Here is a 15,972-nt window from a genome sequence, read left to right as displayed (position 1 = left end):
CAGAGATGCTGTCTCACTAAATTGTAACTGATGACAGTCTTGGACTTCTGCCATGTGGAAATGAAAATGGTGGCCAAGCTCTGCTTTCCCTCAAGGCTCATTTCCTCACCAGGCACAGCTGTGTGAAATAGGCATATGGCTTGTCACTTCCTGGGTCTCCCCTCTTCAGCTTCAGCTGCTCTGCTGATTCAAGCCTTCTGGCTCGCTCTCAGTCTCTTGAGGTTTTACTCTCTCTAAAGCATAGGCAATCTTGGAGTCCTTTCTCACCTGGCAGGGTTAATTTCCAGCCGGTCTTTTCCCTTGTGTTTCTACTTTCAGTTTTCTGCTAATATAGGACTCCTCCCAGAGAGCAGAGACACAACCTGGCTCATGTCTCACTTATATAGTCCAATCAAAGGCCCTAATGTGAACTAATGAAAGGCAATCTAATGAAAGTTCCCTTAACTGAATCTAACACAATCAACAGGCCCTGAACCCTCAGGAATGGAGTAATTTTAAAAACATCATTTTTCTGGGATTCCAAAAAAGCTTCAAACTGTCACACCATGTTCCATACTGATAACAAGTGAATAAATTGACAAGTTGTTAAGGAATGGATAGTTGCATCTACCTCATTTCAAAGATTCTATCCACAAAATACTTACTAATTATAAAGGTAAGAAGAGTAACTTTACAGTAAAGTGGACTACTATATACTATCTTAACAAATTATTCAAAGTGGGCAGCATCCAAAATGGAACAGTGAAATTGGTTGTCACCTAATAGGATGCAATAAGAAGAAAATCATCATTCCTGACAAAGATGCACAAACTGAATCTAATCATGAAGTAACATCAGACAAATTAAATTGAGAGGTATTTTACAAAAACACACCCTACATCTTCAAACTGGAACTGTCAGATAAGTCAAGGAAAGGCTGAAGAAATTTTCCAGACTGAAGTTAACGAAAGAGTCATGATGACTAGTTGCGGCATTTGATTTTGACCTAGATTCTGAAATGAAACTTAGGATATCATTGGGGCTTATCAGTGAAACAAGAATAGAGTCTGAGAATTAGACTGTCCTAATATATCAATATAAACTTCCCAAATAAACTCTTTGTAGAATGTCGGAGTCGCGGACCCGAAGGGTACTGGGAATGAAAGATAAAGAGAGATTGGGATCAGGGAATCTGAGAGCATTGATTTCTCAAGCCCATCAGACAAATTTATTAGTCTCAGGGTCTTGCTTATATACCCCAATAGGTTGTGAGAAGCAGGAACTATCCTAGATAACTATTACCACTATCTTATTCTTAAGAATACAGTGGATTAGATAATGACCAAAGCTCACAATATTCTATTATGTTATTGAAACAAATATACTTATGGATCTTGTTACCCAAGTTGTCCCGTGCTATCAAGTCCTGGTTCCGCCAGGATGTTACATCCGTGCTATCTAGTCCTGGTTCTGTCAGGATGTTACATCTCCCTGCACGTGCACCTCTAGGGACAGCATGACCCAGTTGTTAAGGAAGTAACTTGCTATTATGGAAACAACATGGCTTTGTTTCCCACAGTAGAAACCTTTAATTATTGAACATGCTCATAATTATTTAAATATATAGTTTATATATAATTAATTAACAGCATAATTAAATATATAAATGTAAATGTATTCTTATATAAAGTTTATATAGAAATTCTTTAAAAAGAGGTTATATTAATCTGAGTATGAGCCAAGCTGAGGTCTACATTACTAAATGACAGTAGATGGCCCACACTGATGTCCTCCCTACCAGCTATGGGGACGGTGATGGAAATGCTCTTCCATAGGAGAATTCCCTGAGTGAGAGTTGGGGAATCTGGATTCTGAGACAAGGTTTATAGTGATAAATTGATGATGCTCTTCCTCTCTGAGTCACCAAACATGCATTCCTAAAAGAAAGGAAGGATTATACTAGTGGATACCGGAGATCCTTTCTGTCTCTAAATTATCTGATCCTTTCATTCTTAAAAAAGAGAAGGAGCCAAGCAAGAGCCTCAGCAGAGGAATAAGAGGAATACTCATCTCTTGGGGAAGAAAATGATGACTCTACAGAGAGCCATGGAGTTATTTTGCCCCCGATAAGGGAGTGTGGTTCTTTTAGAATCTGGATCTAGGAGTTAAGCAGCTCCTAGATCCAGTTAAGAACAGTTAAGAACTGTTCTCTTTATTGTGGATGAAGAGGTCACTGAAATCTGGTACATGAGTTCTAAAAAGATTACAAAACTGAACTTTTCTGACCTCCTGTATTAATCAACTGGTGCTGCAATTATTAACTGAATCAATGTTCATTTTGAAAATCACTGGTTAGGATGAGTCACAAAATACTGATCACACTACACACTTAGTAAGTCTTAGAGCCCCCTGTTGAACTGAACTTATGCTTGAGGAAAGCATGCAAGAGTCTGGAGACATGGTTTTCAGCCTCAGCACTACCTTCTGCAGACTGTGTGTGCTTGGCCAAGGCACTGAATTGCTGAGATCCAGATTCCTATCCCAAAAATATGAATATTTTACCTTAAGAAAAGCTACTTGAGGGAATCAAAGAAATATGATGCGTGTGAACATTCTCTGTAAATAGACCATCTGCCTGTTAACAGGAGATATCAAACATTTTATAAATAGTAATGTAGTTTTTCCATTAGCAATAGACCATAAAATAACCCCATGCCAGTTAGAACACATGTGATGTTATCTTCACAGAACAGGTATTTGGACACATTTGCCCTGAGCCACAAAGTGTCACCCCAGGTCTGATTCTATCCTCATGACCACTAATGTTTCTCCCTCTCAGGTCGGTGGCCTCTGCACACTGTGGCTGTTCTGTTCTCAACTCTGGACTGCTTAATGAAGTCCTTACCTTCCATCACACCTTTGTTTCTTCAATAATCTCTTCTTTCACTGCATATTAATTCACTCCACTATTTCAGGCAAGAATAGCCAAAAAAGCAACAGAAGCACCTGTGCCTGCAGGTGGGAGGTGGGGAAGTCATAATCTCTCCAGCCTCCCCTCTCAGGTCCTTTTTCACAGGCTCTTTCCTGGGTTGTGCTGAGCAAGTTCTCCTCCGCAGTGATGGGAAGGGAGTGAGAACGCCAGTCCTTTTGTCCTTTTTTTGAGCACCTATGGCTTGGAGTCAAATGAGGGAATTCTATGTAATGTGAAACCTGTAAATTGCCAATAGTCAATGGTATGTACATTCCAAGTAAGTAATGTCTTGAGGGGGGGGGGTGTTTTCTTTTACTAAAATTTTTCTTGAGATAGCTGATGTATAAGAAATAGTGCACAGTTGTTATGGAGGCATTTTCAGGACTTGGAGTTGTCCTGAATGATACTGGAGGGACAGATGCAAGACATTATATATCCTGCCATAACCCTCTGAATGGACTGGGAGAGAGGGTAAACTACAATGTAAACTGTAATCCATGCTGTGTAGCAGTGCTCCAAAGTGTATTCATCAAATGCAGCACAGCTAGGTCCAGAACATAGTTCTCCAGTGTCAGCATCCCCTTTGTTGCAGAGGATCTCCTTCCTAGTGTCCATTTCCCCTCTTTGTAGGAGTCATTTTCAGCAATGGAAAGACATGGAGTGATCTCCAATGCTTCTTACTATCGAAACTGAGGAATTTCGGAACGGGGAGAGGAGCATTGAGGACCACGTTCAGGAGGAAGCCTGCGCTTTGTGGAGGAGTTTAAAAATCCAAGGGTGGGTGAGTCTTTACACTGTATCCCTGACAGTCCCAGAATGCCCTCTTTATATTAACATCCTTGGAGACCTTTCAGAAGCAGCCGAATCTTTCCTATAGATCCGGGGATCAGCCCTCAAGTAGAGGAGGGTGGGTTTAATGCAGGACACCAAGGGAGCTTTTCTGTAGCTGTTCTTGTGTGTGTGTGTATACATGATGGTGCATATTAGAACAGCATGAAAATAAAGGTTTTTACATCTCATGTTTTCCAAGAGCATGAAACAAGTGACACGTGCTTTTCCTCACTGGCAAGAATGAGGGTTTCCTCCAAGGCCCAGGCCAGCAGTTCTGCCCAGTGATGATGCTTACCTGTGGAGTTCCCAGGGGAACACTCCCCATGTAACTTCCCTGTAAACTCAGACTATTTGTAAACTACCAACATGAATTGTTTAATGTTACTGACACTTACACAACTGATTTATATAAAAAATATATGCCAAAGCCTCATTGTGTAAACACACAAAAATTAGGCTATAGATAATGGGCTGTGAAGTGATTTACTTAACTGGATTAACAACTACTTTTAATGACACTCACCCTCTCTTGCATAGTGTAAGTTGTCCTTCTTTGGTTCTTTGCTTTTCTTTCTCCTCCACTTTACAGAGTTTTGTGTTAGAACATTCACATCCCCAGCTTTTCTGACCTGTGAAGTCCTTGTCACTTGACTGAATTTGAACTAGTATTCCAAATTAATTTTTCCTTCCCTGTTCCACACGAAGTAAAAGGAAAGATTGAAAATCAGGTTTTAACTGTGAATCCCATGGACACAAAGAAATATCACAGGCTTCCAAATTAGCTTTCTTGTCCCTACTAAATAACCCTTTCCTAAAGCTTAGAGCCCTGGAACGTTTCTGTTCTGACCTGCAAAGGTTCTGGTATTGTAGCCGCGACCACAAAGGGGTTCCTATTAGTCAACAGCTTGTCCTTTCTGCACAACACTGAATTCAATTCACCCTTAATTATTTCGTAGATATGAACTTGTGGGCTTTTTGCATATAAAGTTTATTGATCATTGATTAATATTGTTTCATTTTCAGATCCCCCACCAAAAAGAGAACTTTCCTCTGCTTTAATTTTCTCCTCCCTAAAATGAAGTAATTGACCTTAATCGTGGTCATTTTAACCTATATTATGGCATACTGATTTCTGTTGATGGCTAATACTGAGCAAAATACTAGAAATCCACAAAGATGGTAACTTTGCCCAAATAAATTAAACTTGGCATTTTGATTGACAATGATGAGCAACACAAGATCAGAATATCTTCTGTTTCTATATTGAAAAGAAACAAAAGGACTGCATTCAAGGATTTAAACTTTTTTTGCTAACCATAATTGTTATTGTAGTTAGGAAAAAAAAACTCTTGTTTTTCCTTTTTTTTTGGCAAAAAAAAAAAGGTCTTCTCACAAGCTTTCCTTTTTATTGTAGTTTTTTTTCTAATATAAAACAAATGGTTTAAACTTATTTAACATTTATTATTTAAAATCTTGTATTTAACCATTTTCTTTTTCCATTGAATCTCTCCTCTGTTGTTCTCTATATGGTTTCATCAACTGCTTAGCATATTTTAAAATTGTTGAGGCCCCTAACTATCATCATCCTTGCTGGATCAATGCTTAACTGTCCATAGTCTTTGTAGACAGAGATGATCCTGCAGTGATAATTTGATTTATTAGAAGTTTTAAAGAGTGGCCCCTTTACATTCTTTTCTTTTCCCAAAAAAATACAGGCATGTTGGGTTAGAAGGGTATAAATAAAGGCAGTGGTGGTAATGGGATATTTGGAGAACCATTATTAAAGCGATTGTGATGGAATGGTCTAGTGAGGTTGAGGGGGGAAATGATGTATTGATTTTATGTATGCTGAATTTTTTACTGAATTTCTAAACAGGTAATGCTTTAGTGATTCTAAAATTACCTTTTCTTGTTTTTCTATTAAAGAAAAGAGTTTCATATGTGTATTTTAATGTGTTTTAAAAATAATTCCAATTCTATAGCGCCACCCTGTGAACCCACATTTATCCTAAGCTGTGCTCCTTGCAATGTGATCTGCTCCATTACTCTCCAGAATCATTGATCTGTGTTGATTATACAGATCAGGAATTTCTTAACTTCTTGGAAAAACCCAATGAAAACCTCAGGATTCTGTGCACCCCATGGAGCCAGGTGAGGCCAAGATCTTTTCTTACTGTTAAATGATGTATTATTTTTTCTGTGACAAATTCTACTTTCAGAGAGATCAAATTGTCAAGTGAATGTTTGAACACCACAGTCCTGACAGAGATTGATAACAAACATCTGGTAAAGCAAAGCAAGTTATTATTTTGCTTCCAAGAAAACACTTGCCCAGATTATTGAGCTTGAATTCAAATCTACTGGCTCCCTCTTCAGTGTTTAGTCCATTAAGCACAAAATCCAGTGTCCATTAAGCACAAAATCCAGGACTTTGTTGAATGTTTCCTAATCAAAATGGAACAGGGACAGTGTTAATGACTACTTGGTTATTTGTTTGCTGGAGTATTTTCTGGTCCATTCTTTAATTCCCTACATACTAGGGATGTTTAAGTGATCATACAAATAATGATAGGCAAACACTTTATGTTCCTAATGTGTGTATCCTTCTGCACAAAGCATCATGGAAGAATGTCTTGAGTTGGTACATAATAGAATACTTTGACCCTGTTTTCTTAGGCACTATTAATCTACCTGTGGAAAAACAGAATATTTAAATTCAAATGAAATGGAAGCAATTTCAAAGAACTTAGAAAATGGAAACTAGCAAGTCTTAAAATGAAGATGGAAAAGATCATTGCACATAATCTATGGAAAAATGAGACAGATGGGTTAAACACAGCTCAAGTGCTTCCACTCTTCCAATTTCAATTCCTGGACACTCCTTTTAGTCAGTCTTTTGGCCGGCATCTATGTTAAATCTACTGTATTAATTTCCTTTATACCACATAGCAGTTAATGCCCAAACTCTTGGTCTTTAGGTTTGTTGGGTCTCTTCCACTTGTGTATTCCTATCCCTTCTTGCTCTCGATGCCTAGATTGAGTTGCCTAATTCCTTGAATCTGGAATTCAATAGCACTGGCTCCGCCCTGCATGGTGAATTCATTCTCTAAAGTCCATTCTAGATTGTGCTGAAATATTACCTTTTGCACAATTTAAATTTCATAATAAGAGTGCAGGCAATATTGAGTCTCCAGCAATTCTTTAATAGAAGAAAATTTCAAACTCTTGGATTCAATTTTATAACAACATACCTGGTATAGCCCTAATTTACCCTTTTCTATCAATTTTTTTTAGTCTTCAAGTAGGAAAAATCACAGCTAATAATGGCTTAAGAAATAGTGGGTTCATTTATCGCACATACAAAGAGTCATTTGGTTCAGTCCAAGGTCAACACGGTAGCCCTGAAGCATTCTCAGATTGGGTACCTTACATTTCTCTCTTCCATTCCTATATAGGACTTCAGCTTCATGTTTATATCCTGCCCATCCCGATATGATATCTGCCCCACCTCCATCTCCACATCTGTGTTTTGACTAAGACATAAAGAGAAAAGTGGCACCAGCAGGGTTCAACTGATATCTCATTGGTATGAACTATATTGCATGGCCAATCAAGTTCTAAATTATACTGGAAAATGGAATTAATAGGCAAGATAGGCTTAAAGGATAGGATATAAAGATGGGAACAATGAACATATTATCTCTAATATACCATATAATACTTTTGCAAATCCTGTACTGTTGGAAACTGAGGCACAGTGGCCTCACAGGGAGAGATGTGCTATCTCCATGCTCATGCTGTCTCCATGGTTATGCTTGCAACCTAAGGAATGAAGTAATTAAGAGTTCCCGGCAAATGGGATGAAACTGTTAAAGGCTGAAAGAAAAGATAAGCACATACCTTTTGTAGTGAATAGAACACTTAGACTTTGTACCTTGAGTTAAGATTTTTTTAAATTCCTTAGACTATGGGTAATGCTGATAGTTATTACGGGTTGCCGCTTAATGTCACGTAAGCTATGTCTATGCTTGTTGGCACATAGGCTCCGTATGCCTGCTTCTTGGCATGTACACCAAGGTATATAAAGAGCCCCTTGTAAACAATAAAGTTGTCTGAGGAGTTATTACTCGCAGACCCCCTGATCCCAGCTCTCTCGTTCTTTTTCTCTCGCTCTTTCTTTCTCTTTGTTTCCTTCTCCCTTTTCTCTTTCTTTCATTCCTGATACCCTTCGGGTCAAAATCTCCAACACTGTACTCTCCAATTTCTGTTTCCTTAACTTTAAAATAACCTCAGTTATTTTGGATTCATTGTAATTAAATATACAGGCAAGCTAATTCATCAAATATTTCATCATATCATCCCTAGGAAAAACACAATCAACACTCTGAATTTACCATTGAAAATGTAATAATCACTGTATTAGATGTGTTTGCCACTGGGACGGAGACAACCAGCACCACCCTGAGATATGGACTCCTGCTCCTGTTGAAGCATCCAGAGGTCACAGGTATGACCACACATGGTGGGTAAGGGGAATTTCAGAATAGAAGTTGGCAAGACTCTAAAAGTGTCCACAATATTTACTCTGTTCCAGAAGATCCATTAGTGCGGCCACCAGCTCTAACTTGTCCAAATTTGATGAAGGAATAAAAATGACACCTAAGAATAAAGGATGTTGACTGAAATGGTGAGGAAATGTGGGGTTGTAGAAGAATCCCTGCAGCTCCTGGTGTACTCTCTGAGTTCCACGGGAGATGATTTCCTACAGACACAATTGCATTGGCCTGTGATTTCATAACGTTGTTTGCACAAAAAACATATATGCCCAAATAGATCCGAGGTCAGAATTTAATTTTTAAAATATGTTTATTACTTTAACATAAAATTAATTTTTGATTTCTGCTTTTGTTTCTGCATGGACAGTGATTTCTTGAGTTAATTATATGGTATTTATATTTTAAAACATTTCAATATTTCAATGTACTATATATCTTGTATTAACATATTTGTATTTACTGATTTATATACCTATCATACAGGAAATTAAAAGTAATTGTATTATGGCAATTTGATCTATATGTCTTGGTGTACCAGGCATAAAATTAATGTTTATAATGATGTATGACACTTTCACAATACCTCCTGTAACCCTGAATTAGTATGGCAAATGTCCATTTTTCTCCTTTTGCATTAGTGTTAACTTGTGTCTTATCAGCTAAAGTCCAGGAAGAGAGTGACCTTGTGGTTGGCAGACACCGGAGCCCCTGCATGCAGGACAAGAGCAGCATGCCCTATACACAGATGCCATGGTGCCCAAGATCCAAAGATACAATGACTTTGTCCTCAGCAACCTGCCTCATGCGGTGATCCAGGACATTAAATTCAGAAACTAACCTCATCCCCAAAGTAAGACTTGTTTACCCTACACTGCAAGTTAGTGCATTTAAAGGGCTCATATCACATGACTCCAATGCTCTGTACTCAGGATAGTAGAGGAACGTGCAACCATCTTATCTATGACAGCTTGTTGAATATGGATTGTTTCCAATGTAGGATTATAAGACTTCAAAACAAGTTTGATATCTGACAGTCTGACTCTTCCAAATTTGCTCTTCTTCTTTACTTTACTGTTTTTGTCACACTTAGCTGGTTACATTTCCAAACAAATTTTAATATCAACTTATTCCAAAACTTATTCCAAAAACACTCAGCTACGAGATTTGTAGGGGTGATATTAAATCTATATATCAAATTGAAAAGAAGTGATTTTTGTGATATATTGAATCTTTCAATTCTTGAATATGACATATGCTTGCAATTTTCTGTGCTTGATTTAAATTTCTAAATAAAGTTATGTTCTAAGTGCAGTGGTTTGCATATTTTTGTTAGAACTTTCCCTAGGTAATTAATATTACTATGTTATTATAAATTGTGTAATTATTTTAAATAACTTTTCCATTTTTTTCTGGTATATGGGAATGGAATTGATTTCATTATTTTTAACTCATATATACTGACCTGGTTAAATTCACTTAATATTGTTAATGATTTGTCTATAAGTTTATTGGAATTTCTACCTACACAATCCTGTAATCTGGATTAATATTTGTTTTATTTTTTGTTCTCAAATTCTAATGGCTATGAATTATTTTTGTTGCATTGTTGCACAGGCTGGGCTTTCCAGGATATATTCAACTTATAGTTGAATATAAGTGAAGATAATGGGCATTCTTGGCTTTTATTGTTTTGATTTTGCCTCTCTAAGGAAATATATTTTTGTCAGTATTCTTTATCCATTTAAGGAAGTCCCCACTTCTCTTATTTTGTATGTTTTTATCAAGAATGGGTTCATAATTTTGTCAAATGGATCTCAGATACAGTTACATATTTTGGCTTCTATTCCCCCACTACACACACACACACATACATACATACATGTTCAGATATATACATGGATAGATAATTGTATATTAACTCATCTGGAATTTATTTTTGACATTTTGTATTTACATTCATAAATATGAATATCTGCAATTTTTCTTTATTAAAATTTTCTTTTCATATTTCTAAAGTGGAGGTAATATTTGCCTCAAAATAGGTGGGAAATATTACCTACCATGGTACATTTTATTGCCTCTCTCCTCATTCTCTCATGTTTTTGTGACGACTAAGTTCAGTCTTGGGATAGCCATGAGTTTTTACTAATTGCCAAAGATTATATATTAAAAATGCAGAGGCACAGATAATGTTTACCTTTTTCCAGGAAGCATTCAGCCCTCCTCCACTAAGATGACAGAATGCTATAACATTTTCCCTTCTTCAAGATTGGAAATGAACACAGTTTAAAACTGACCAAAGGTGTCGTCTTTCTTGTTTTTTATGATTTATTTTATTTATTTCTCTTCCCCTCCCCCCATTGTCTGCTCTCTGTGTCCATTCACTGCGTGTTCTTCTGCATCCGCTTGCATTATCTGGCGGCACTGGGAAAATGCTTCTCTTTTTGTTGCGTCATCTTGCTATTTCAGCCCTCCGTGTATGCAGCGTAACTCCTTGGTGGACTGCGCTTTTTTCACATAGGGCAACTCTCCTTGCCAGGCACACACCTTGCACGTGGGGCACATCTTTCATGGGGCACTCGTCGTGGCACAGCACTCTTTGCCGGAGGCAGCACTGGGCATGGGCCAGTTTACCACATGGGTCAGAATGCCCTGGGGATTGAACCCTGGACCGTCCATATGGTAGGCAAATGCTCTCTCAGTTGAGCCACGTCCACTTCCCCAAGGTGTCATCTTACCTCTCCAAGTTTCTTCCACCTCTGGAATCTTGAGAGCAATTTTTTCCTGTCCTTTTTCCAATGCCTTCTAAAACATGGTTTCTATATTTTTTCAGACTTTCTGACTGATATGCTCAAGATATTTCATCCCTCAGTTGATGCCAGCTTATATTACAATTATATAAAATTAAAATAACTGAAAATTCTATTTTGATGTAGTAGTTTGGTAAGAGTGCAATTTTGATGCCATCCCTGGGGAAGAGAGAATCAAGACCATTACCAACAAGCAATGGATCTTGTCCCCATCAAGGTTTAGGAGTCCAAGTCCACTATTTTTCACACAAGGACAGAACCAGGGAAAGCCTTTTTTTAAAAAAAATATTATGTCGGCAATAATTATCAGTCAACTTACTTCTCCTCCTATTACTAACTAAATTGGAAATAGACCACAGACTCAGAGAGGGACTACCATCTCACCATCTACTACATTCTGCTAAGCAGACACCCATTCAGGGCTCATGTCCCAACTCAGGCCTTTTGAGCTTTAAATGCTCAAAGCCTGAGGACAAGGTACCATCTCTTCTGCAAAAGGAACATGCAACTATGGGTAGCTGGTTGTTCCTTTCCTCCCTGTCAGGTATATAATTTCTTTACCACAGGATGGCATCACTGTATTAGGTGAAGATCATGATCTAAAACAGAAGTGTACAGACATTTTTGGTAACAGGTCAGAGAGCAACTATTTCCGTCTCTTGGGCCATAAGGTCTCTGTTGCCAATACTCAGCTCTGCCATCACGGCCTGAAAGCATTTGGAGACAATACATAAAAGTATGAAGGGGGCTGTGTTGCTATAGAAATGGAAACTGAAATTTAAGACTCATGTATTTTCATATGTCATGAGTTCTATTTTTTAAATTAGAAAAAATAAAGGTTTACAGAAAAATCAGTCATTAATATTGAGTTCTCAAATAATACCCTATAAGTAACACATTGCATTAGTGTGCTACATGAGTTACAGTTCATGAAAAAAATTTAATAATTATACTATTAAATACAGTCCATCATTTACAATTGGGATCACTGTTTGTGTTGTACAATCCTATGCATCCTTAAGTTTTTATTCTAGTAACATATGCAGAACCAAAAATTACCCCTTTTAACTACATTCACACAAATAATACAGTGCCATTAGTTACCATCACAATGCTCTGCTATCATATCCAACATTCACTAGTAAAACTTTTCAAATATTCTATTATTCTTTTTTATTTATTTAATTTTATTTTATATTTTAAAGAATACAATGTCTGATTTTACTTTATTTTATTTATTCTTTTGTCTTGTTCCTTTAGTTTCCTTACTTTCTATGGGAGCTTGCTTCCTTCAGTACATTCCCATTTTAAAGAGTCCAGCCAATTGCAATGTATGTTTCTCAGTCTGATTTTGTGTGATATATTTTAGGATGTTAGATTCTAGTTACATGCTTTGAGCAAGAAAATTAAATGGGTGACATGTTTCTTCTTCCCATATTAGGGAAATAGGGGCATATAATATCAGATTATCCATATATTGGTGTTAGTAAGTTTCTCACTTAGTGAGGAGTACCTACAAGAGCATATTTGATGTTTTTCATGTGTAATTAACAACAATATGTGGTATAGTACTTTTTAAGACCTTGACTAATTCCTATTTCCAAAGCATTCACCCAACAGATTTACTACTAGTTGATGAACTTGCCCGAATTGTTGCAAAATGATATTTCGAATTTTGCTATCCCTATTTAGCTTTTATTCATCTGCAAAGAAAATTCCTCCATATTTTTAAATTAAGAAAACAAATTGTATTATTAACATTCAACGGTAGTTATACTAATTGTTTTAACCCAGCAAAGGTCACCTTTAATTAAATCAGACCTGTTTAAAAGGCCCTATGAAGAGAATCAGACACTTCTGATTTTTCAAGAATGAGCAGAGACTTCTATTTTAAACTATTATTCGCATGTCAAATGTGTGATTTCTGAAATGATGATATAGAGCAGCTGCTGCTTGGTGCATCTTGGGTATATAGAGAGGATTCAGAAAACTTGGCACTCAACTACTCAATTGCTCAGTATTTCAAATGGATCAGAGGCTATTTAATCAAGAACAATGCCACTAGCCTTATACTCATTCCTACTTAATACATGGACTATTTCCAGGAAATGGCATTTCCTTTCTTTAGACCCTGGTTTCCACATCTATAAAACAAAGAGAAGAGACTAAGTGATTACCTACATTTCCTCCAGAACCATGAATACTTAAAATTCTAATTATCAATCTGTCCATTCTAGGGCACAAACATATTAACATTACTGACTTCTGTGCTGCATAGTAACAAAGAATTTCCCAATCCAAGAAAGGTTTGATCCTGGCACTTTCTGGATGAGAGTGGCAACTTTAAGAAGAGTGACTACTTCATGGCTTTCTCAGCAGGTAATAGAGATTGATGCCTATCTGTACTTCAAGGGACAAGATACACATTGGGAATCAGTTGGAACTTGCACACTGCTTACCCTCGGGCTGGTAGATCTTCTCTTTGTGCATGATCCTGACACCACCAGTCATTCCTACTTCCGTTTCCACTGCTGGCTATGTCCATATTATTTGGCAAGATTAGTAGACCTTAAGGGGAGTTCACACAGTTCTGCCAAGTGAGGAAGGTACACTATGGGTTGATTGAATTCTGCCTCCAGAGAGTTACCAAACAGCTCCTCTAGAAAAGATAATTCAACTAGATGGTCCTCACCAACGCTGAGAAAGCTATTGCAAATACCATAGCTATTCTTAGAACCTTCTATCAGTGCCGCTCATCCCTTTGAAGAGCTTTGATGAGCTAAGGGACATATGGAAGAAAGAAAACAGAATAGGCCTTCCAATGGTGCATACTACAGTTAGGGAAGGAGATGAGTGGCCAGATCATTATAATCAAATATGACCAGTTCTGTGAGAAAAGGAAGCACTGACTTCGGGCCAAGTGGGGAAGTTGCCTACTTCCTGCTCATACAGTCCCAACAGTGAAGTACAAAATGGAATAAGAAACACTGGAATAGAAGAAGTGACACTTCAGCGGGCCCAAGGGAGCAAGGAAAGAAGAGAGGTCAAGGCATGATGACAAAGTAATAGACACAAGGAAAGGAACAGAATATTTGCTTTAGTTGGAAAAAATCAGAATTGCTTGCCAAATAACTGGGAGAGCAAGGAACCCTTGGGACTTGGTCAGATACTTTCATAGATTCCAGAGCACTTTGCTCTTTCTTCGTTCATGATACTTCATATTGGATAGTGGGGTCTCTGCTCCTGCAATGTGCACGGGGCCTCTGAACATGGAATTGCCTTAAGTTTTTCTATGGCTTTTGATGCTTGCCCTGGCAGTGTGGAACCAAGATGAAAAGGAGTGCCTTCAAGGAAGGCACATTTTATAAAGATAGATAAATAAATAGAGAATTATGATATGATATGTTCAATGTTTCAATGGAAACCTGAATGTAATGCTAAGCAAATCCAGTGAGGGCAAGATTCTACAGCCTGAAGGGACAACAAAATTATAAAGAGGAAATTACATTTACCTAGATTGTAAACAAGTTCTAGAGGAATGCATTTTAAGCAAAAGAAAAAAACAAAACAAAACACGTGGTATTGTGACTTCAAATAACATAGTTTGTTTGAGACTGAAGTAGAGTAGAAGGCTTAAGGAATAGAAGGAAAGATCACAGAAAGTCAGACTGGGAACAAAATATAAAAAGGAGAGTCAAATAATTTCGACTTAATCCATAACACAGGCACAGGAACCATTCAAAAATTTAAGTGAGGGGTGACAGGTTTAGACATATGTTTTTGAAAGTTCATGAGGAAAAGAAATCTTTATTTGAATTTGCCTCAGAGGTAGAAAGTGAAGCACAGATGTTTGCGAGCCCCCTCTTCTCAGTACTTTCCTCTAAATCCCACTTGGAAAAGCAGTGTATGTGTGAGTCTCACAAAAAGATTGACAGAAATTTCAGGGTCAAAAGAGGAATTGTAATGAGGGAATACTCAGTAAAGTACTTAGCATAGTACTGGCTCTCAATAAATATTTTAGAGTGGGGAGTGTCCACTAAAATAAGATTTAGGCGGGCAGCATGTGTCTCTGTCATGCCTGTAATTCACCCATCAAGCCAATCATTCACTATAGAGCTGCTGAGTGTTCTGTGGTAATTCAGAAAAAGAGTATTCAAGAACTATCTACCCCTGTGTTTATGATTTCCAGGAAAACGAATTTGTGTGGGTGAGGGCCTGGCCCACATGGGGCTGTTTTTATTGCTGACCACCGTTTTGCAGAAATTTACCTTGAAGTCTCTGCTTGACGCTAAGGACATTGACCCCACCCCAGCTGAGACTGGATTTACTTCTGTGCCCCCATTTGTAGCAGGTTTGCTTCATTCCTGCTTGAAGAAGGGGCAGGTCGTCTACCTGCTGCTGTGTCATCACCTACAGCTGTGCTCCTAGGGGCATCATTTACTTCCCTCCCTCTACTAGGGATTTCTTCTTGACCTCCCCTGTCCACATCTCCCCATGCCCTGAAGATCCAGGCAGAATCCAACCTTCATTAAGGACTATGTCCTGCTATTCTCTGTGCTCTGTAACATCCTATTGCCCACCACATACCTTAATAACTTATCTGATACTGAGTTATTACTCTATCACTGAAATAAAGAAAAACAAAAAAAGTGCATGTCAATTCACAGGCATGCAGTGATCTCTGTGTTCTAAAGAAACATTATTTTTGCTGTGTTTGTTCTGAAACGTTCCTTCATTTGTACATATTAAATTAAGAAATGAGAGAGAGAATGAAAACACATTCAAAGAATACATGGTCATCCTCTTAATGGGAGCAGTAGGAGTG

General features: G+C 37.7%; 1 pseudogene; it reads left to right on the top strand.

Annotated features, from left to right (window-relative positions):
- Nucleotides 1–15,575, top strand: part of LOC101432570 (cytochrome P450 2C19-like) — a 256,387-nt pseudogene extending 240,812 nt beyond the window's left edge.
- The last annotated feature ends 397 nt before the right edge of the window (nt 15,576–15,972 follow it).

This window comes from Dasypus novemcinctus, chromosome 6 (assembly GCF_030445035.2).
Source record: "Dasypus novemcinctus isolate mDasNov1 chromosome 6, mDasNov1.1.hap2, whole genome shotgun sequence".
Lineage (NCBI taxonomy): Eukaryota > Metazoa > Chordata > Mammalia > Cingulata > Dasypodidae > Dasypus > Dasypus novemcinctus.
The sequence above is the reverse complement of the archived record's forward strand: the minus strand, read 5'-3'. Positions and strand labels throughout refer to the sequence as shown.